This window comes from Sus scrofa, chromosome 4, assembly GCF_054392235.1.
Source record: "Sus scrofa isolate SSC_HxYL_T2T_F1_AM1 chromosome 4, Sscrofa_HxYL_maternal_Yorkshire_Landrace_v2.0, whole genome shotgun sequence".
Lineage (NCBI taxonomy): Eukaryota > Metazoa > Chordata > Mammalia > Artiodactyla > Suidae > Sus > Sus scrofa.
Window position 1 is genome coordinate 33599108 of NC_139386.1, and position 22279 is coordinate 33621386.

Here is a 22279-nt window from a genome sequence, read left to right on the forward strand (position 1 = left end):
GCAGTAGTCCAGGTTCCTCGGCAAAAGTTTGATCATGGACTCTGGCTCCAGCAGCAGTAGCAGCACCAGACAACTATCATACAAATGCTGGCTACTACAACAGAAATGCAGTTCTGGTAGGGGTAGCAGTGGGTGAATGCGGGTTCCAGTGTCCTCTGTGGCGAGTCCAGCATCATCATAAGACTGTATAGGTTTCTACATCATTAGAAGAAAAATTTCCTGGGCTTTCTGCAAAGCAGCAGAAGCTCCCAGGGCAGCAGTGGTACTCCAACAATCTTAGCACTGTGTAGTACATAAGGGCTCTGTTTAACATCATTTTCATTTTTTCCCCTCCTAGCCCTAGGAGTGGTATTAGCTTCTTGCACTTGCTGATCTTTTTGTAAATTCATCATTCAGTTTTTGCTTCTCCAACGCCACCAATATTTTTTGTAATTAATTGCTTATATTAAATTTGTTTGAATATTTAGAGTGGCTTTTGTTTTCCTAATTGCACAACTTTCAGTGGCATGGGCCTCTTCTTTTTCTGTTTCTCCATCTTTGACTTTCTTTTGTCCACTTTTCCTCTTTCTCATTCATTCACTCTATTTATCTATCCTCTCTCTTCATTTCCATTTTTCTTTCTTCTTGACCTATTTCTTAATTATATCAATAGTATCTACGTCATTATTTATTATAATAACACGCAGGGTAAAGAGTTGGAATATTTTCAATTTAAATAACTATCATTAGAAGTACAAAAACAATAATTTCCTCAGAAACTACAACTCTATTAAAATCCAATTTTTATTATAATTACAATTGTCAATACCTAGAAAATATTTTCCTTTTTTTTTTCTTTTTTTTTTTAGAAAATATTTTCTGTAAACACTACAAACCACAATTTACCACCTGAATGGCAACATCATCCTAGCCCAAAAGACTCAAGGCAAGTAACAATTTTAATTAAAATAGAAATTACAACTCATAGCTTTAGGTTACAGTTCATGTATCATTTTAAATGCATCATCATTGTCACATAATGACTAGGAAAAAACCTAGTACGTGTTTTAGAAAATAGCAATAAGACAATGTCAAGATATTTTAACTCATCTAAAAAGTTGAAAAATATCACTTGCGATCACAGCCAAACTTCACTTTTGTTCAAAATGAACTTCTGTTTGAGAGAGAAACCTGCTACCTCTCTTACCCCATTCTATACCACTCTCCACTTACCACTTCCCCTCACATCATACCACTCAACTCTGCCCACTCAAACTGTCATTCTATTTAAAATAAAACTGAACTCTCTGCCATGTCATACCTCTCCCAAATCTGGTTCCTGCCTACTGATTCATCCTCAATTTATCTACTTTCCTTATTCAACATAGAGATAAGGAAAATAACCAATAGTCACTGAATGACAATGCTAACATATCATACACACACACACACACACACACACACACACACACACACACACACACCCCATATGCCCATTTCTGACTATACCAAAATTATTAACTCAGGTTTACCTTCAGGGTTGGCTTTTAGAGTGTTTCTAATACTATTCTAAAATTACCTGACACCATACCCCTTCATATTTTCTATCAGTACCTTGAAACTCTTTAAATTAGGTGTCTTTAATTCCTTCATTATTATTGAACACCTACTATGTGTCAGGCATTGTGCCAAATAACCTCAAAAAGGAATAGAATGATAATATCATATATAATTCTTGCCCTCAGTCTTCTCATAAACATAACTTACTAATAACTGGCTTAAGTTATAAATAAATATATGATTAAGGTTATAACTTTTGGGGAGTTCCCGTCATGGCACAGTGGTTAACAAATTCGACTAGGAACCATGAGGTTGCGAGTTCGATCCCTGGCCTTGCTCAGTGGGTTGAGGATCCAGGGTTGCCGTGAGCTGTGGTGTAGGTCACAGGCACAGCTCAGATCCCGCCTTGCTGTGGCTCTGGCATAGGCCGGTGGCTACAGCTCTGATTCGACCCCTAGCCTGGCAACCTCCATATGCCGTGGGAGTGGCTCAAGAAAAGGCAAAAAGACAAAAAAAAAGTTCCACAGGTATTATAAACAAGAATGGAGGAGAAACCACTTAATTGAATGTGCCTGGCATGTGACAGGTCGTGAAGTAGATGGTTGACATAATATAATCTTGGAAGAAACATTTACCATAGTCTATTAAGTAAAAAATTTATAAGAAAATACTAAGCAGAATATAAAATTGCACATATACCATAACTGCATATATGTAAAACATATGATACACATAGATTTCAAAACTATTAAAGGAATATGTAAAAATGAACAGTTGTATAGGGTAGTGAGAATATATAGAATTTTATCTTTTTTAAAAAAAGCCTATTATTAACACTTTTTATAATAAAAACAGATAAAATGAAGTCTTTTTTTTTTTTTTTGGTATTTCTAGGGCCACACCAACAGCCTATGGAAGTTCCCAGGCTAGGGGTCGAATTGGAGCTATAGCTCCTGGCCTACACCACAGCCACAGCAACACCAGATCCAAACCACATCTGCAACCTACATACACCACAGCTCACTGCCAATGCTGGTTCCTTAGTCCACTGTGCCAGGGCAGGGATTGAACCCGAGTCCTCATGGATACTAGTCAAGTTTGTTACTGCTGAGTCACAACAGGAACTTGAAAGTGAATGGTCTTTAAATTTGTTATTACTATATAATGTAATTAGTGCTCTAGGTGAATACATTTGAAAGATGGTGATTTCAATACCTACGACAGTCAAAGAGAATAAATATTAATTTAGGAGTACTACTATTTGGATCAATTTGAAAAAGTTATGAACAGCCTTGAAATACACACTTGTCAAAACACGTTAAGTCAATAGCAGGCCTTAGATTTGTATAAGCTGTTTGCAGAATTGAAAAAAAAAAAACAATTGTTTAAATATCATTACCCTTTAATTAGTTATAAAAAGATTTTAAAATACAATGTCAAGTTACTAATGGCAAGAGTAGAGCAAAGCTGAGATTCTGATTATTTTCAACATGTTATTTTTTTTTAATTTTAAAAACCACCTTTCGGACTCATGAGGGAAATTTGCTATATTCAACAATTTTAAAAATCATTTAGTGAAGAAAACGTTCAAGGGAAAAATACCCAGATGAATTTCACTTATGTTTTTCTCACTTTCTCTCACTCTAGTCTCATCTTCTAACCTCAAGACTGACCTTCATATAAACAAATGCATCTGACTTCATATAGGATTGGTAGCAGAAAAAGATTGGAAGCAGAAAAAGTAACCTAAAATGAATTTTTTTCCCTGTTATGTCAGGTACATTATACTTTCATCTCACCACAACCCTATGAAATTGGCATTATTGTCCTCGATTTATACTTAAAGCAAGAGAGTCCAAGAAATTACGTGACTTCCCCAAGGTCACACAACTAGTAACTGGCAAACTAATGCAAAAGTCTCTCCTGCATGCTGCTTACATACACTACATTGCCTTGACTCCTTGAAACCAGCTAAGGAAACACAGAATTGGAGGAAAATAAGCAGAAAAATCTATATTTGCAATAAAAAAAATCCAGCTACTTATACAAGCTATCTGAACTGACTTAGACTATATAAATTCCCCTAAATTTTAACCAGACAAAACAGGATTAATAAAAGGGAAAATTTTACTAGAACTCATATCTTATACTGTTACAGGAACCAACCCAACTCTAAATCATAAAGTTTCTGACTCTAATTACTTTAAATAGAGGTAAAAGACAAGCAGCAAAGTCACAAAGGCTGAGATTAGACTGCTGAACCTAGGCCAGGAATCGAGTTCCAAACTGAGGATAAAGTATTACTTATGTTAATAGTCTAGAAAGGAGTCCAGGAAAGAGAATCAGTAGAGAACTGACTCTTAACTGGAAAGCTGTAATGGAGATTATTCATGAATCATAAAAATGAATGAGAATTATAGGGTAAAAGCTGGGACAGAGCTGAGAAATATGAACTGGAAAGGGTAGGAAAGAGAAGAATGTTTGAAAACATTGGAAATATTGAAACATATGGTAAATAGTGAGACAGTTTGAGCTATGGCATGGTTACATAAATTTCTGCTACAAAATCTGGTGGCAGATTGGAAGCATGTGTTCTAAAACAATTCCATAAGATTTTCTATTGAAGTTGAAGAAAATGAGTAATGAGAGTTTTATATCTTTAAGGGTATCTGAGTCTCTCCAAAAGTGATTTTAGCATGACTTTTTAAAGGAAAGCATCACTGATTTGGTCCTAATCTCAAATATTCAAGATATAGTATATATGATATGTTAATTCACTAAATTATTTATTCCATACCTATCTCCCTTAGAAAAGGGTCCCCATTCCCCACCTTCAGTACTGTAGGAACACTGAAAATCTTATTATACTTACAGAAAAGACCTATGAAAAGGGAGAGGTATGTGATGAAGCTGAAAAGAGAGGCTGAGGAGAGACTGTGAAGGATTTTCTTATGTGAAAAAGTAAGGAGTCTGAATTTTACCCAAAGCAATAGGAAGCCTAAGAGGTCTTCACACTAGGTAATAAATGATTTAAATTTGATTTTTAAGACAGTATTCTGATCCAGGATAGAAACACAAGATCCCAGAAAGCAAGACAGTAGCAATGCCAGTGGAAATACACTGGTGAGAATCCTCACATTGGTTAGACTTTCTGACATTAAATCAACAGAATTTCTGGACATAGTGGCCCTACCATGTTCTTATTTCAAAATCTATCACTGCAGTCAAACATGCCAGTGAGATAAATTCAAATTTCTTAACATGGCATACAAGCATAGGTGGTTCTAAATATTTAACAACTAATACATCATATAAAATTAATATGCGAGTCAATATACAAATTAACATTAAAAATAAATTTACTTCTTTTTTCCAAATAAATGATAAATATAGAGATATAGAAATCTGCTTACTGTGTACAGTAGACCCTCCTTATCCACTGTTTTGTTTACTATAATTTCAGCAATCCATGTTCAATAGCAATCCAAAAATATTAAATGGCAAATGTTTATTCCAGAAACAAACAATTCATAAGTTTTAAAGTGCACATCATTCTGAATTACATGACAAAAATCTCAAGCTGTCCTGCTCTGTCCCACCCAGGACGTGAATCATCCCTTTGCCCATCTATTTGTCACATAGTAGCCTTCTTGGTTATCAGATCAACTCTCACAGTATCACAGAGCTTCTGTTTAAATAACCTTTATTTGACTTAATAATGGCTCCAGAGCACAAGAGTGGTGACGCTGGCAATTTGGAAATGCCAAAGAGAAGCATAAAGTGCTTCCTTAAGTGAAAAGGTAAAAGTTCTCAATAATGAAAGGAAAAAAATTGTAACTGAGGTTGCTAAGATCTACTGTTAAGATAGTTTTCCGTCTGGGAAATTATGAAGGAAAAAGAAGTCTGTGCTAGTCATGCTGTCACATCTAAAACTGCAAAAGTTATGGCCAAATGCATGATAAGATGGAAAAAGGATTAAATTTGTACCATAGGATATTTTGAGAGAGAGAGCATATTCACATAAGTTTTACTACAGTATATTGTTATAATTGTTCTATTTTATTATTAGTTATTGTTATTAAGCTCTTACTGTGCTGAATTTGTAAATTAAACTCTATCATAAATATTCATTTATAGGAAAAAAACATGGTACATATAGGGTTTAGTGCTGGCCACGGTTTCAGGCATCCAATGGGGGCTGTGGACCATATCCCCTGATGATAAAGAGGGACTACTGTAATGAGTTATAGCTTAAATTATACATACAGTCATGGAGTTCCCGTCGTGGTGCAGTGGTTAACGAATCCGACTAGGAACCATGAGGTTGCGACTTCGATCCCTGGCCTTGCTCAGTGGGTTGAGGATCCGGGGTTGCCGTGAGCTGTGGTGTAGGTCATAGATGCGGCTTGGATCCCGCATTGCTGTGGCTTTGGCATAGGCCGGTGGCTACAGCTCCGATTTGACCCCTAGCCTGGGAACCTCCATATGCCCCGCGGCCCTAGAAAAGGCAAAAAGACAAAAATAAATAAATAAATAAAAATTTAAAAAAATTATACATATAGTCATTTATACAATTTCCAAATCATTTTTTGTTTTAGAAAGCATTGATTCAATCTCTTTAATGAGTCCATGATTTGATATTTAGAACCACACCAAGCTTTTCCCAACATATTTCTCATTAGTTCCTGGTACCCAGTAACACTTTGTGGCAGCTATAATGCAGCTTGGCATGCTTCCTGCATGTCACTATTACTGTACATGGATGCTGGTGTTTCCCCCTGAGCCTCAGGATATCCTCAAAATTATGCCACAGAAACTACCTGCACTGCAGCCTGCTCCACTACCTCCAACAGCAGGATACTCTGAAGTATCAGGCAGGCACTGATGCTCCAGCTCCAGCCACAACATGCCTTCCAAGGACCACAGTAATCCATACCAGCAAAGCACACCAGCAAAGTTACAAGGACATGTAATTCACTTCTACAGATTGCACTGGACAGTATCATTAGTTAACATTCTCTCAATAAAGTTACCAATCTGCATTAAAGTGATTCAATATTTTAATAACTAGTTCTCTATACTGGTACCTATCAGTTGAACACCAGTCTTTTTGATCAAGGCCCTTTACATCTGATTCATGCCAATCAGCTTCCACCACTCCATCCTTTCGTCCCATCTTCCATGCACCGAGAAATATGGGAATACTGGCCATTCCCCAAACACATGTTCCTTCACAGTCTGTGCTCTGCACATACCTAGAATGCCCTTCTCCTCTACATACTGATTTTCCTGCAAAGCCTGTTTGAATGTTATCTTTGGTTATAAAGCCTTTCCTCTAAATCCTTCTATATTCTTATACTCACCCCTTTCTCCTTTTTGGCTCAAAACATGTATCATGTATTTTAATTATTTTCTTACATGCCTACTAGACTATGAGCACTTCAAGAGTAGAGAATATGTTCTACTCTTTTCTATATCCTAAATAAGTGGCTGTTATAGAGCAGACAATCAAAACACATTTATTTAAAAGAAGAATGATGGAGTTCCCATCATGGCTCAGCGGTTAACGAAACCAATTAGCATCCATGAGGACGCAGCTTTGATCCTTGGCCTCACTCAATGGGTTAAGGATCTGGCGGCATTGCCGTGAGATGTGGTATAGGTTGCAGACACGGCTCGGATCCCATGTAGCTGTGGCTATGGTGTAGGCAGGCAGCTACAGCTCCATCTGGACACCTAGCCTGGGAACCTCCATATGCCACGGGTGCAGACCTAAACAGACAAAAAAGACCAAAAAGAAAAGAAGAAAAAGAAAGACAGCTCCCACTGAGGCACAATGGGATCAGCAGCATCTTAGAAGCACTGGGACATGAGCTGGATCCCTGGCCCAGCACAGTGAGTTAAGGATCCGGCATTGCTGCAGCTGTGGCTTAGTTCGAAGTTGCAGCTCAGATCTAATCCCCAGCCAGGAAGCTCCACATGCAGTGGGGCAACCAAAAAAATAAATATTGCGGGGGCGGGGCAGTGTCCTTGGGGGTGGGGAAGTGTTCTCGGTTGTTGAGGCCACCAAGTCAGCAGCCACTGCAGCCATAACTGCAACATGAGGGGATTCCGGATGGAGAAGAGCAAGATAATGGCCCTAAATAGCTGAGGTGCATATCAAAAGAATGATTTCAATGAGCCCAGACTCTTGCATCTTCCCATACGTAAAAAAGTGCTAAATTCATTATCTTGAAATGTCTATTTTTATTTAACTAACAGTAATCTTTTCATGTTCCAACTACCTGGTTTTTCCTGCGCAAACTCCTAGTTATCCTGGTTTCTTCCTTAACTCTTCAGAGCAATTCCTCAGGGCTATCTGAGAGGCTGCTTCCCAGGCTTAAGTCCTTAGCAAGTCCATATAATAAAATTCTCAACTTTTAGATTGTGCGTTTGTTTTTTTTTTTTTTCTGTCAACAATACCTAAGCTAAAAACAATCATTATCTTAGATTTTCTATGTTTCATGCTATACTGGAAAATTTTACATGCAAACTTAAACACATACAGGAGGATACTTATATTTTCTAAATTTTTTTTTTTTTTTTTGGCTGCACCTCCAGCATGTGAAAGTTCCTAGGCCAGGGATCAAACCCACACCACAGCAACAACCCAAGCCACTGCAATGACAAAACCAGATCCTTAACCCACTGTGCCACAAAAGAACTCTAAATGCTTTCAAAGAGTACAAAATATACACAGCTTTGTAAAAGTGGCCCCATGCAGCACTTTTCCCCGGCCTTCCTACTGGATCTTCTCAGATACAACTCTCTGCTGTTCATACCAAGGTGTGTTGTCTATTCAAAGGGAAAGCTTGTACTTTCAAGTCTATGGGTTAGGAGTTCCCATCGTGGCACAGCGGAAACAAATCCGACTAGGAACCATGAGGTTGCAGGTTCGATCCCTGGCCTCACTCAGCAGGTCAAGGATCCGGCATTGCTGTGAGCTGTGGTGTAGGTCACAGACGCAGCTTGGATCTGGCGTTGCTGAGGCTATGGTGTAGGCCATTGGCTACAGGTCCGATTAGACCCCTAGCCTGGGAACCTCCATATGCCACTGGTGCAGCCCTAAAAAGACAAAACAAAGACAAAAACAAATAAAGTCTATGGGTTATAAATAAGCATTGACATTGTGACTGATTTTCAATTTACAGATTTGTTGAAGGTTGACAACTGCCTTCAAAAAATGGCTTAAGTGACAGTTTCAAACACCTTCTAAATTAACTCATCAAAAATTTCCATGAACAATGCGAAAGTATAAAAATGAGTACTTCAAAGTTTATAGATTCAAAGCAATAATTCAGGAAGTTCCCATTGTGGCTCAGCGGGTTAAAAACCAAACTAGTATCCATAAGGATGTGGGTTCAATCCCTGGTCCCACTCAGTGGGTTAAGGATCCAGTGCTGCTGTGCACTGTGGTGTAGGTCACAGACACAGCTCAGATTCCTTGTTACTGTGGCTGTGGTGTAGGCTGGCAACTACAGCTATGATTTCACTCCTAGCCTGGGAACTTCCATATGCCACAAGTTCAGTCCTAAAAAGAAAAAGAAAAAAAAAAAAAAAAAGCAGTAGTTCAACTTCATAAAAATGTTTTTAAAATGACTCAACAGTGATAGTCAATGTTTTACACTATGAGTAAATGAAGGCTAGTATTATATGCTGAAAGGAGAATGTCAGCATTGCTAAATAATTTATATTTTTAAAAGTTCGATTGGATTTGAAATCCATTCACATTATCAGAAAAAAATCTCAATACTATACTTGTCAATGAAAAAAAAGGAAGAACAGCTGAAGAATGTTACCAATATTAAAGTAAAATTTAAAGAGGATGAATTTTCAAAATTCAGGCTAACACCATAAAAGGAGTCTCCATCAATCAAAAATAAATAAATAAGTTATTTCCTGCAATTTGCTACCAACTGCTTGAATACAGTTTCTTGTCAATGGGGGTCCACATGAATTTGAAGAGATCATCACTAAACAGTCTTGATTAAGAATCATGTGTATCTGTTTCAAAAATAAGTAAATATGCCTGATTTTAAAAGTTATGCTCATAGCCAGCTAAGTGACTCATTTTAGACACTGAAAAGATGTTATCTAAAAGTTTTTTATTATTCAACATTTACTACCTCCCTTAAGAACCTGCATTGTTTTCCTTATAATTATACAACAGAAAATGTAATTTATTTTTTATGAAGTCCCACAGACATCTCTAAATCTTTTCCTGCTTATCCCAATAAGATATATATCTCTATTATCATTTTTTATGTGTGCCATGACATCAGAAAGGTTAGGAAGCACTAAGAAAAGGAGTGTAACTATTTAGTGAAAATACATTGTGGAAGCAGAGAAAACATACCTGCAAACAGTAAATAAAAAGGAGACAGATCACGATGGACCTTGTTTGCTATGCTAAGAATTGTGTGCTTTTACCAGACTTGTCAACCAGAGTTATGGAAGAGAATTAAACTCTTAAGTCCTAAAGTATCCATTGTATATTATAAATTAATTTATCTCTTACGTATCTAGAATGATACTAGTTATATATCCATCCCTGGGAGAAGTGAGAAAATAATAACTCATTATTTTGTATGTTCCATGGTTCAGAGGAGGGCTTCCAGTTAAAGACTAGTAATGGCAAGACACTCTTTTTTTAAGTTTTACTGAAGTATAGTTAATTTACAAGGTTGTGATAATTTCTGCTGTATAACAAAGTGACCCAGTCATACATATACACATATCTATTCTCTCTCAGATTCTTTTCCCCCATTGATTATCACAGAATACTGGGTAGAATTCTCTGTGCTATACACAAGGTCCCTATTGGCCAAGACACTGATATTTTAAGCAAAAGAGTTACATGATCAGAGTTTTCATGTATAAAGTTCTTTTTGGCAATGGTAATGTTTAAACAGCTTTAGATAAAAATTCATATGATCTGGGATCAATAAAGACCCCAATATTATCTATTCAAGTGAGCTTACAGCAGCAAAATTTAACTTGCAATTCTTTCCTTCAAACATTATTATTATTATTTTTTTTTTTTTTTGGTCTTTTTTGCTATTTCTTGGGCCGCTCCCGCGGCACATGGAGGTTCCCAGGCTAGGGGTCGAATCGGAGCCATAGCCGCCGGCCTACGCCAGAGCCACAGCAACTTGGTATCCGAGCCAGGTCTGCAACGCCAGATCATCAACCTACTGAGCAAGGGCAGGGACCGAACCCGCAACCTCATAGTTCCTAGTCGGATTCGTCAACCACTGCACCAGGATGGGAACTCCCCAAACATTATTTTAAATGGTGGTGGTAATGATAACATCAATGGCCAGTGATTATGACAATTAACAGGTTATAGTAATTTTTAGCTCACAGGTATTTTAATTTACAGTAGCACTTTGATGCTATGATTTCTTACCCATGATTTCAAAATCCAAAAGCTCTGAAAACAGAACTTTTTTAGTAAGTTTGGGTCAAAATTCCTGATCTGAACTAGCATGAAGCTATATATCATCTTTATTTAACCCACTTGCAAATATTCATGTTTTATTGGAGAAACATAAATGTGTTTGCTTAGGGACTGCTGTCCTGACACTGCTAAGAGTTACACATTTATATGGTATATGTACTTTTACATTTCTAAAATCCACGTTATCTCAATTCTAAAACACATCTGGCACCACAAGTTTCGGTTAAGGGATTTTGGACCTGTGTTTTCAATTTCCACTTACAGAGTTTAGGGAGCTTTAGTGACTTCTTTAAGATAACATACCTTGTAAATGATGGAGCCAGGACTCTAATTCAGATAGCTAAATCTTGTTTTTTATTCCCTAAGACTGACTATAAGTGAAAAAAACTTTCTTTGCATAAAAATACATGTCATATTTCATGTAGTATCACATAAGCACAAGTTAATATGAAGTTTTTAACACAAAAAGTTAAAAATAAAGCCTGCTTGTACCTAATCTTCAAAAAATATTTCCTGCTGCTTAAATCTGTTTCAGCCTCCCTGTTTTACACAAATGAATAAGCTCACTGTCAGATTTGAGCTCACTGACCCAGAAGTTAAGAGCACCACCAATTCTTATGTTGACATTATTTTTCACTAAAATTCATAAAACTACAAAGCAAATAGAACAACTGACCCAGCAATCCCACTCTTGGGCATGTATCCAGACAAAATTTTCCTTGAAAAAGACACATGCATCTATCTGCATGTTCACTGCAGCACTATTCACAATAGCCAAGACATGGAAACAACCTAAATGTCCATCAACAGGTGAATGGATTAAGAAGATGTGTTATATATACACAATGGAATACTACCCAGCCATAAAAAAGAACACGATAATCCCATTTGCAGCAACATGGATGGAACTAGGGACTCTCATATTAAGTGAAGTAAGTCAGAAAGAGAAAGACAAATACCATATGATATCACTTATATCTGGAATCTAATATATGGCACAAATGAACCTTTCCACAGAAAAGAAAATCATAGACTTGGAGAACAGACTCGTGGTTGCAAAGGGGGAGAGGAAGGGAGCAGGATGGATTGGGAGCTTGGGGTTAATAGATGCAGACTATTGCCTTTGGAATGAATAAGCAATGAGATCCTGCTGTATAGCACTGGGAACTATATCTAGTCACTTATGAAGGAAAATGATAATGTGAGAAAAAAGAATGTATATAAGTATGTGTGACTGGGTCACCTTGTTGTACAGCAGAAAACTGAGAGAACATTGTAAACCAGATATAATGGAAAAAAATAAAAATCATACAAAAAATTATCCCAGGCACTGACAAAGTTTCTAATATCAATCCTATCAATCTTGTGGTAGTGGTATTTTTCAATAAATATTTCTGATTCTCCCTCTATCCATGGTAGGATTGTTCTTTTTTACTCTGAGTTAGACATGTCATGTAACTGGCTATGGTGAGTAAAATGCAAGCAGAAGTTATATACATTTATCTGAAAGGAAATTTTGAGGCAACTTTTTTTTTAATTACTAAATGAATTTATTACATTTATAGCTGTACAATGATCATCACAATCCAGTTTTATAGTATTTCCATCCCACACCCCAAGCACATCCCCCCACCCCCCAAACTGTCTCCTTTGGAAACCGTAAGTTTTTCAAAGTCTGTGAGTCAGTATCTGTTCTGCAAAATAGTTAAGAGACAACTCGTGATTCACCAGTCTCCCTCTTCATCTGTTCTCAATGCTTCTGAGAGCTTCTCCATCACCTTGTGTCCCAGAACAACACAAAGACCCCAAATAGGTTAGTAGATGCAAACTCTCACATTTAGAATGCATAAGCAATGAGATCCTGCTGCATAGCACAAGTAACTATATCCAGTCTCTGTGGACAGACCAAGATGGAAGATAATATGACAGGGAATGTATATATATGTATGACTGGGTCGTTTTGCCATACAGCAAAAATTGGCACAACACTGTAAATCAACTATACTTTAATTACAAAAAAAAAAAAAAAAAGACACAAATGACCCAGAAAAATCATATAGCATGAAAAATTTTTAAAAACCTATATTATTTTTAAGCTTATGATATTTGGAGATATCAAAGTCTACTGTAAATTTATAAGTGTACTGCCTCTCAGCTCCAAATCTACCCTTCTCTGCCCAGCTTGGTGATAACTGGATCTGGACTCTGCAATCATTTCTCCCTTAGCAGTGGGCACAGTGTTAAGTTTCGTCAGTAGAGGGAGCCAGAGCAAAAGGAAGAAGAGGTTTCTCTTTCTGGTTCTGGGTGTTTTGCTGTTTTTACTATGATGCATGCCTGACAGGAGCTTACAGGATACCCAGTGGCACTAACCTTCATAGTACATTTCACCAGTACCCCAGCAGGCATCTTTCTAGAAATGTTAGCAGCATCCCAACAGGCAATATCCCAACGAGTCTGGAGAACACCCAGATAGGTCTTCCCAGTGAGTTTCCTGAGCACTCCAGCCAGCTTCTCAACAAGCCTCACCACACCATCACAGATGATTCCTTGCTTGCCTGCCCCAGCCTGTGGCAGCTCAAAAAGACAGTGTACACCTTCCAACAAAAGCTGAATTGCAGTCTTAACCATTGGAAAAGAGGCCTCTTCCAAGTGTATTCCTTCCATGAATTCTCAGCCTCAGCTCTAAAAAAGGGAGGTTGCTCTCTGCTATGAGTTAATAATCCTTTATATTAAAATGCCCCTGTTCAAATTATTACTGTAGTTTCTGTCGCAAGATTGGATTCTGATAGCTAGTGTACCCCAGTGCATAAAAAACTATATGCTGCAACATGAATTTGTGTTAGTAATTTTGAAAGACAACCCTGAACTATATTCTTTTCCTAGCTATTTCATAGCTACCTTTAATGTTTTATATACCAAAGTTAAAACAATTGATTATATTTTAAACACTGACATAAAATTTAAATCCTAATATATACTATAACTTTTCTCTTTTCTTTTCTTTTTTCTGACTTTTTAGGGCCGCACCCATGGTATATGGAGGTTCCCAGGCTAGGGGTCTAATCGGAGCCAAATCTGCGACCTACACCACAGCTCACGGCAACACTGGATCCTTACTATATCTTTTTATTAAATCAGACTTCTTGGCTAAAAATTACAAGAAAGAAAAATAACACATGAAAGTATACTTAATGTGAGATAAGAAATGGCTCTTCAATCAAGCATGCCAAGAAAAACCATTTTCTTGTCAAAAGGTTAAATCTAAATCTTTATTTACTCATGCTTCAATATAAAGTTTATACTAAGTCTTCTACAATGACCATCAGATAATGAAAATGCTGCATCTGGAAAGCCTTCAAGAACTCTTCACTATGTTAATCACATGCCAAAATTATTTATTCCTCGATCTATAAAAATAAATCCAATTATTAACTAAAATGACTACTTAGGAAAAGCACTTAAAGGGTTTTTAGATACAGAAACAAGAATAATTAGTACTGCTTGTCCCCATCCCAACCCCACTTCCAGTTAGACCAATATTTTAATTCAAGAGGAAACTATTAAATAAATGAAAAGCAAAGAGTAGATTGGCAGTAATTTGAAGGCAATAAAATATTTTAAATCTATGGAAGAGTATATTGTAAAATATTATTTCAGAGATATGATTCTAGAATTTGTGTCCCTGAATACAAAATACATTTTTAAAAATAAGAGTAGCTCAATATGTATTTTATTTTTAAAATGTCCATGAACCTGCATCCTCATGGATACTAGTCAAATTTGCTTCCACTCAAACCCAACTAGTATGCATGAGGACACGGGTTTGCTCCCTGGCCTCGCTCAGTGGCTTCAGGCTCTGGCATTGCCGTGAGCTGTGGTGTAGGTTCCAGAAGTAGTTCAGATCCGGCGTTGCTGTGGCTGTGGCATAGGCCGGTGGTGACAGCTCCGATTTGACCCCTCACTGGGAACGTCCATATGCCAAGGGTGCAGTGCTAAAAAGACCAAAAAAAGAAACAAAAAACATTTATATCCACTTACAGTATACCAACCACTGGGAACACTGTCCTTTCTCTACGATCTGTTAGAAAAGAGGAAGAAGTCAACAATAACATAATAAAGTGTGGTTATTAAGAGTGCAAGTTTCTGGAATACAACTGCTTAAATTTAAATCTTGGCCGCCTCCTGCAAACTCTTGAGCATGTAATTTGAGTCTTCATTTTTGTGTCATCTGTAAAACTGAGGAAAATAATAACTATCTCATAAGGCTGTTGTAGTGGCTGAATCAGATATATACAATATAGCACAGTAAAAGCATAGTAAGGATTCAATAAATGTTGCCTATTGAGTATTAATTTATAAGAGTTATAACAGAAGTATATAATAAGAGTTATGAGAGCACAAAGAAGAGTCACCTAAATAACCCAGTTTTCAAAAGGCTAGAAACCTAAGATGAATCTCAGTTAAGAAATAGTACGACTTTGCCAGAGAAAAGTGGTAAGGGCTTTCCAGTCAAAGAGAACAGTATATGCTAAACTACAGACAGACGATTAAATAAATAAATAAATAAATAAATATTTCACTTAATAGTTTGATACAATCAAAACAGGTAGTGCTCATAAGAGACTACCAGGATATTGGATATAAAGATTGAGAAAACATCACAAAGGGACCTCTATGACATACTCAGAAGTTTAGACTATGTCATAAATGCAATGGGGAAACACTAAAGAATCTTTAGGATATTAAGATAGATTTGTGATTAGTGCTGTACTATTACAGAGGGTGGATTAGGGGAAGTGAATCTGAAGTAAACATCCCTATTTAGAAATGAATAATTAAGGAAAATATAATAAAGGCATGAAACAATGCAGTGACAATGAAGATAGAAAGAGACAGATTTCAAAGATAACTGGGAGATAATAATGACAGGATTTGGTAACTGATTATATATGAGGGCTGAGGAAGAGGAAGGAAATTAGAATGACTCCTATTACCAACAGGTTTTATTAACAAATGTTTATTGACCGACAATTATGTGCCTGGTACTACCCTGAGCATAAAAAGATGATTAAAACTTGGTCCATGACGTCAAAGAAACCACTTATACTAAGAAAAGCAGGGAGATTAGTAACTAATATTGAATATCAGAAACATTATAAAGTAATTATTTACAAAATGCTATGGAAATTGAAAGGACAAACACAACTGGTGGAAATGCATCAAAGACGTATCTTCACAGTAGTGGAGCTGGGCACAAAACAGCATATCAGGTAAAGAGCAAGAGGAAGTACATAATCAAAGAGTTAAAGAACATGACACAGATGGGGAATTGTAAAAAAAATTACTGCGGTTATGCAGAAGGAAGTGAGTTGTGAATACCTAGTCATGATCCATTCACATTCATAATCCCAATAAATTTTACTTAACTACAGTGTATCAGTCTGAGTCCTGTCAGGAAACAGATGGCATATTCAAACTGAGTAACTAAGGAGAGTTTAATAAAGAGACTGTTTTACAAAGGTGTGGGCTGGGTTTAAGGAAACCAACAAAGGGCGGTACAGAACAAGGGCTAGCAACAATGGAAAGCAATTTCCAGAATCAAAAGAAAATAGCTATACTAAGAGGGCCACCAGACTGGTATGGAGGAAGCCTGGGAACAACTAACCTGACCTCATTCTCCTTCCATCCAATCTGCCAAAGTCTCACATCGACAGAACCCAACTGGAGGTCAGAGAACAAGGGAGCCTGCTGGTGCAATCCACAGAGGTCAGCCTCCTATAGTACACAGCAAAGTTGGGGAAAAAAGTAGAGTAGATCTGGAAGGGTGAATGGAAAAATATGTAACATGTAGTGATAAAGTACCACAACATTCAACTATATTTCCCCTGGTCTTATAAAATTCATTCCTAACCTTTAGTTTGGAGATAGAGTTTAACCATTAGCCTTTAACCTGCAAAGCTTCTAACATGAGGCTTCAATTTCTTCTAAAATGGATCTATACATGGTGAATTTTTCTGTCTCAAGTCTATATGCTATATTAGCTTCCAGCACAAGTGTCTCTGTCAAGATACAACATTATGTAGTTTATGGAACCATCAACAACAAATCACCAATTGGGATACAGCCCAGTAGTCACCAAGCAGATGGAAAAGACACTTTCTGATAAATTCTATATTCAAGAATCCTATGACTGAGTTAACACTTAGGTTGGCTTAGACCAGACAATCATTGAAGAGAGATCAGCCTATACTGGAATTCAGCACCATAGAAGTACTTCTGGATTCAACTAGAGCAGGTATGTTAAAATTTTTCCAAAGTTAAATAAATAACAAGTAATAATAAGAGAATTTGTGTTAGATAAGGTGATGTTAGTCACAGTAATAGATATACCCCCAAGATCACAGTGACTTAACACAGAAGTGAATCTCTTATTCATGTAAACTCTAATAGGACCGGGGAAGAGCCATCAGCCAGAACCCAATTATATGAACCTACCTAAACATAAGAAGAGCTGGAAAAGGTAGTCCAGGGCTAGACAGCAGCTGCATAGTAACAACTATATGAAAGAGGAATATAAATCTTGGATGAACACCTAGCTACCTCTACCATAAAATTCTTTTTTTTTTTTTTTTTGCCATGCAGCATGCAGACGTTCCCAGACCAGGGGCTGAACCCATGCCACAGTAGCGACCCAAGGCACAGCAGTGACAACATCAGATCCCCTTAAACCCACCAGGCCCCTAGGGAACTCCCCACAAAATTCATTTTTAACAGGAAAAAAAAATGTGTGCTAATACAAACATTAATTTGGAGTTTCCATATGGCTCAGCTGGTTAAGTATCTGGCATTGTCACTGCAGTGGCTCAGGTCACTGCCATGGCATGGGTTCAGAGCTTAGGCATGCCAAGGGTGCAGCCAATAAAAACAATTAATTATTTCAGTTTTTGGTCAAAAGAATTATGAGTGATGTGATATGGGATGAAACAGATTCTTCATGTATGTATCTGAGAAGCAAACCACTACAATAATTTTAAGAGACACTTCATATGCTAACAAAACAAGATGGATATGAGCATCATCTCCTTCTGTCAACTGAACAATACCAAAGCATCAACTACCAATAAACATTGTAGGGATTCTACTTATCTACTATATTGTTTGGTGTATCCTTTTTTCCTAGTTTTAGCATCCCAGAAGCCTAGCTGTGGGATACATCAAACTAAGTGTTTTCTTTCCAGCTAAATGTGAGCTTTGCTAGAAGAAAAAAATGCTGAACCCCCAGAGAATTCCATCTTCCTTCTATGCCTAAAGGTCCAGAACCTGTGTTTAGCAGAACCTAAAATTACGTGTGTTACATAAAAATATTAAATGTTTATAAAGTATAAACTCTATTAAATTCTTAATTCTAAATGCCTTAAAAAGGCATTTAGCTAGCACTATGTACTACGGAAAATACAAATTAGAGCTTTTTGATGTGTATATAGATATAATAATGTTCATAATATATAAACTACAAAAGTGGTATATTCTTAGCCCAATTTATACTATCTAGTTGCCTACCATTTCTTTGGTAACAATTCTAGAGAGAAAGTAGGTGAAACAATATCACTTCTGGTCTAAATCTGTCCTCAGCTTTTCCTTTTCTATAACCCTACCTCTAATCCTACTTCTAGAACTCCCCATCAAAAAAATCCAACAAAATTGGGAGTTCCCGTCGTAGCTCGGTGGTTAACGAACTCAACTAGCATCCATGAGGATGCGGGTTTGATCCCTGCCCTCACTCAGTGGGTTAAGGATCTGGCATTGCCATGAGCTGTGGTGTAGGTCACAGACATGGCTTGGATCTCGAGTTGCTGCAGCTGTGGCGTAAGTCAGCAGCTGTAGCTCCTGGTGGACCCTAGCCTGGGAACCTCGATATGCCACAAGTATGGCCCTGAAAAGACAAAAGACAAAAAAAAAATCCAACAAAATTTATCTCTCTTTCACAATAAAACATTTTTTGAAATTCTCCAATAATTGAGTAAGCTCATATAAAGAGGAACAGAGTCTTCATCAACTGCAACATGTCATTTCCGTGGCTAATCTCTCTATATTTTCCTAAAATACACTCATATTCCAGAATTTCCTTAGAAGTGATGTAGAAATATATACAAAAAAGGAAATTTGTCCTAGTTAAATCTAACATATATAATAAAGATTTTGTAATATTTTTAAATACCTAAAGACTGAAACAAAACCAGATGGTGAGAAATTCATTGAGACTAAATTGTGCATGGAAGGAAGGAATGTTCAATAAAAGGAAGATAGACTTGGAGCTTTGGAAAGATTACATGGTATTAATATACCCAGTAGAAAAAAGTTTTATAAAGTAAGATATTTAGTAGAGTCCCTTCCAATTATGAATGGATTTGAATAGTCCTGACTTTTCTCTTTGCCTTCTCTCCTTCCTCCCTTTTTGCCCTTGTTACTACTGCCCTCACTATATCCCAAGTTGTGGTCACTTCTAATACATTCATATTATAAACTCTTTAGAATAACTAAAATAATAAAAGAAGCCACTTCCCCACCGCCCTCTCAAGAGAACACTGGTCCTGAAACTAGACAGATTTAGAGAGTGACAACCAGCAGACAGTTGAGCAAGTGAGGAATCATAAGAGATTACTCACCCTTTAGACACACGTTGTCAAAGCTTGACCATTTGGCTCCTAAATTTTTCAAAATCTGTCCTGCCTCTCTACCTCCACCATGTCTGACTTATTTCATATCTTCATCATTTATTACCTGGTAGTAGAGTCTCCTAACTACTGCTCTTGTTTCTAGTATTACATATTCTCATCAACCCATTATACTTGTAAGAATAGGGGGTTTTTTGCAACAAAATATGATTATATTGTGCTGCTGCTTAAAATCCCTCCCAGACTCCCTACTGCCTTCAGGATTAAATCCAAATCTAAAGAATAGCACATAAAATCTTTCAAACTCTGACCCTTGTCATCTCTCCAGTCTCCTATATTGATTCAAGTCTATTTAAACCCTATGCCCCAGACCACCTGAACCACTTGAAGTGAGTTTCTTGACCTTTCCCAGCCTCTCTTTGACAAATAAAAGGTTTGGGGGGAGAGAGACATGGGAGTTTTTTTTAGTAGTTGTTTGGAATATTCTCCTCTGCCCAGCTCTTATCTACTCATTCTTTGAGACTCAGCCTATAGGTCAACTCCCTAAAAATGGATCACATGCTCCTCTTGTATGACTATATCCATAATATACTGTGCCCGGGTGGTCTCCTAGCACATAATATGCAATATTTTATTCTGGTTTGTCACAGTTCTTATAGTGAGTTCCTTACTATATAGCTGATAATGGATAAAATGGGTTTTAACACCCAGAGATATCTGAATTTCCTTGATGACTAGAGAATATAAAAGTATCTCCAGCCTCTAATATCTAATATATAGGAGTGAAATTTCTAGAGACTTTTAAAGGATAAACTTTAAGACGTCTTCAAACAATACCAAAGAGACAACAGACTACTCACTAGATTAGTCCAACATTTTTTTACTATGGTTATAATATACTAAAAACATCTTTACCATGTTTTTTCATAATACTTTACATTTTTATGTGTTCATATGATTATAGTTGGGCTTAGACTGCCTGTTTCTGCAGGAAATGAATTATTTCTATCCAACATATTCTGTCATTCCTTACCATTCAGCTCTGCTACACACTCTGGAAATTTGCAAATGGTTTAAAAGTAAATAATAGTTTTAAACTGATTAATTTTGAAAAGCAAATAATTTTTAAAGCAAAAAATAAAATTTTGGCCATGTCCACAGCATGTGGAAGTTCCCTGATCAGGGAATCAAACCAGAACTACAGCGCTACAACATGGGATCCTTAACCACTAGGCCACCAAGAAATTCTGCAAAATATCTAATTTGCAATATTCCTTAAGTGAAAAAATGATATATCACAATATTCTTCTGGTTTCTAATCAAAAAAAAATATGCTCTTAGTCCAAAAGAAGATGAATTGCAATCATACAAAAATACTGTTTTTTTCCAGTAAAATAAGTAAAATTGGACATATACTTAAAATATTACATTTGATTTCAGAAACAGGGTCACTGCTACCTAGGCAAAAGTTTTTCTTTTAGATCATGGAATTTTACCTTGAAAATAAGTACTATTTAAATGGACATTTAATTTCTAAATAAGTATTTAATTCCCAATGTGTCATTCATTCACACCATTAACACTGCTGAATACTACAGTGTATAGGGCATTGTGTTAGAGTAGCAGCTAATGCTAAAATGATAAACAAAACAAACATGGTGTCTGCTCTCTGGGAGTATATAATCTAGCAGAATAGTCAGACAATAAACAAAGAACTTGTAAACTTTAATAAACATAACTGGAAAAATAATAAAGAATAAATACAGGAGGAGTTCGCATCATGGCTTAGTAGAAATGAATCCAACTAGTATCCAGGGAGATTCAATCCCTGGCCTTACTCAGTGGGTTAAGGATCCAGCATTGCCGTGAGCTGTGGTGTAGGTCACAGACATGGCTCGGATCCCACTTTGCTGTGGCTGTGGTTTAGGCTGGCAGGAGCACCTGTGATTAGACTCCTAGCCTGGGAACTTCCATATGCCAGAGGTACAGCCCTAAAAAGACCAAAAAAAAAAAAAAAGAATGAATAAAGGAGAGAACCTACTTAAGAAAGCATGTCAGGAAAGAGCTCTCTAAGGAGACAAATTTGAAGCTAAGGCCAGAGGATGAGAAAGAGACAGGCATACAAAAATTGTATGTATTTGAGGAGCGAAAGAAAGGAGATGAGCATTCAAAGCTGTGCAACTATGCTTCAGAATTAGATTAACCTAAGAGTCTCTGAGTTCTCATATATAATATAAATAAGAAAGGAAATGCATATTTTGATTTACTCATAGAGTGAAAAACTAACCAAGGCAAATTTAAGAACAAAGTAATATCCAAAAGTCAGTTCCCTCATATTCATCTGGGACAATCAAAAATCTTACCAATAACCAATAACATACTGTCAGTATTTTTTTCACTGCTACACCTTAGTTATTAGACTCTCTAATGATGGCTTCTGCTGAGGAAACTGCTTCCAATTTGTCACCTTTCCTCTCCTCATGCCTGGCCTTCCAGACAAATAATGAAATCACCTAAAAGTCCTCAAAGCATATTTTGACTTCCCAGGGGACAAGGAAAAGAATCT

The 22279-nt window shown here is 36.8% G+C and overlaps 1 protein-coding gene across 50 annotated transcripts in view; it reads right to left on the reverse strand.

The window, feature by feature from the left end:
• Window positions 1-22279, reverse strand: part of RIMS2 (regulating synaptic membrane exocytosis 2) — a 617675-nt gene that overhangs the window by 589466 nt on the left and 5930 nt on the right. The window lies entirely within an intron of this gene.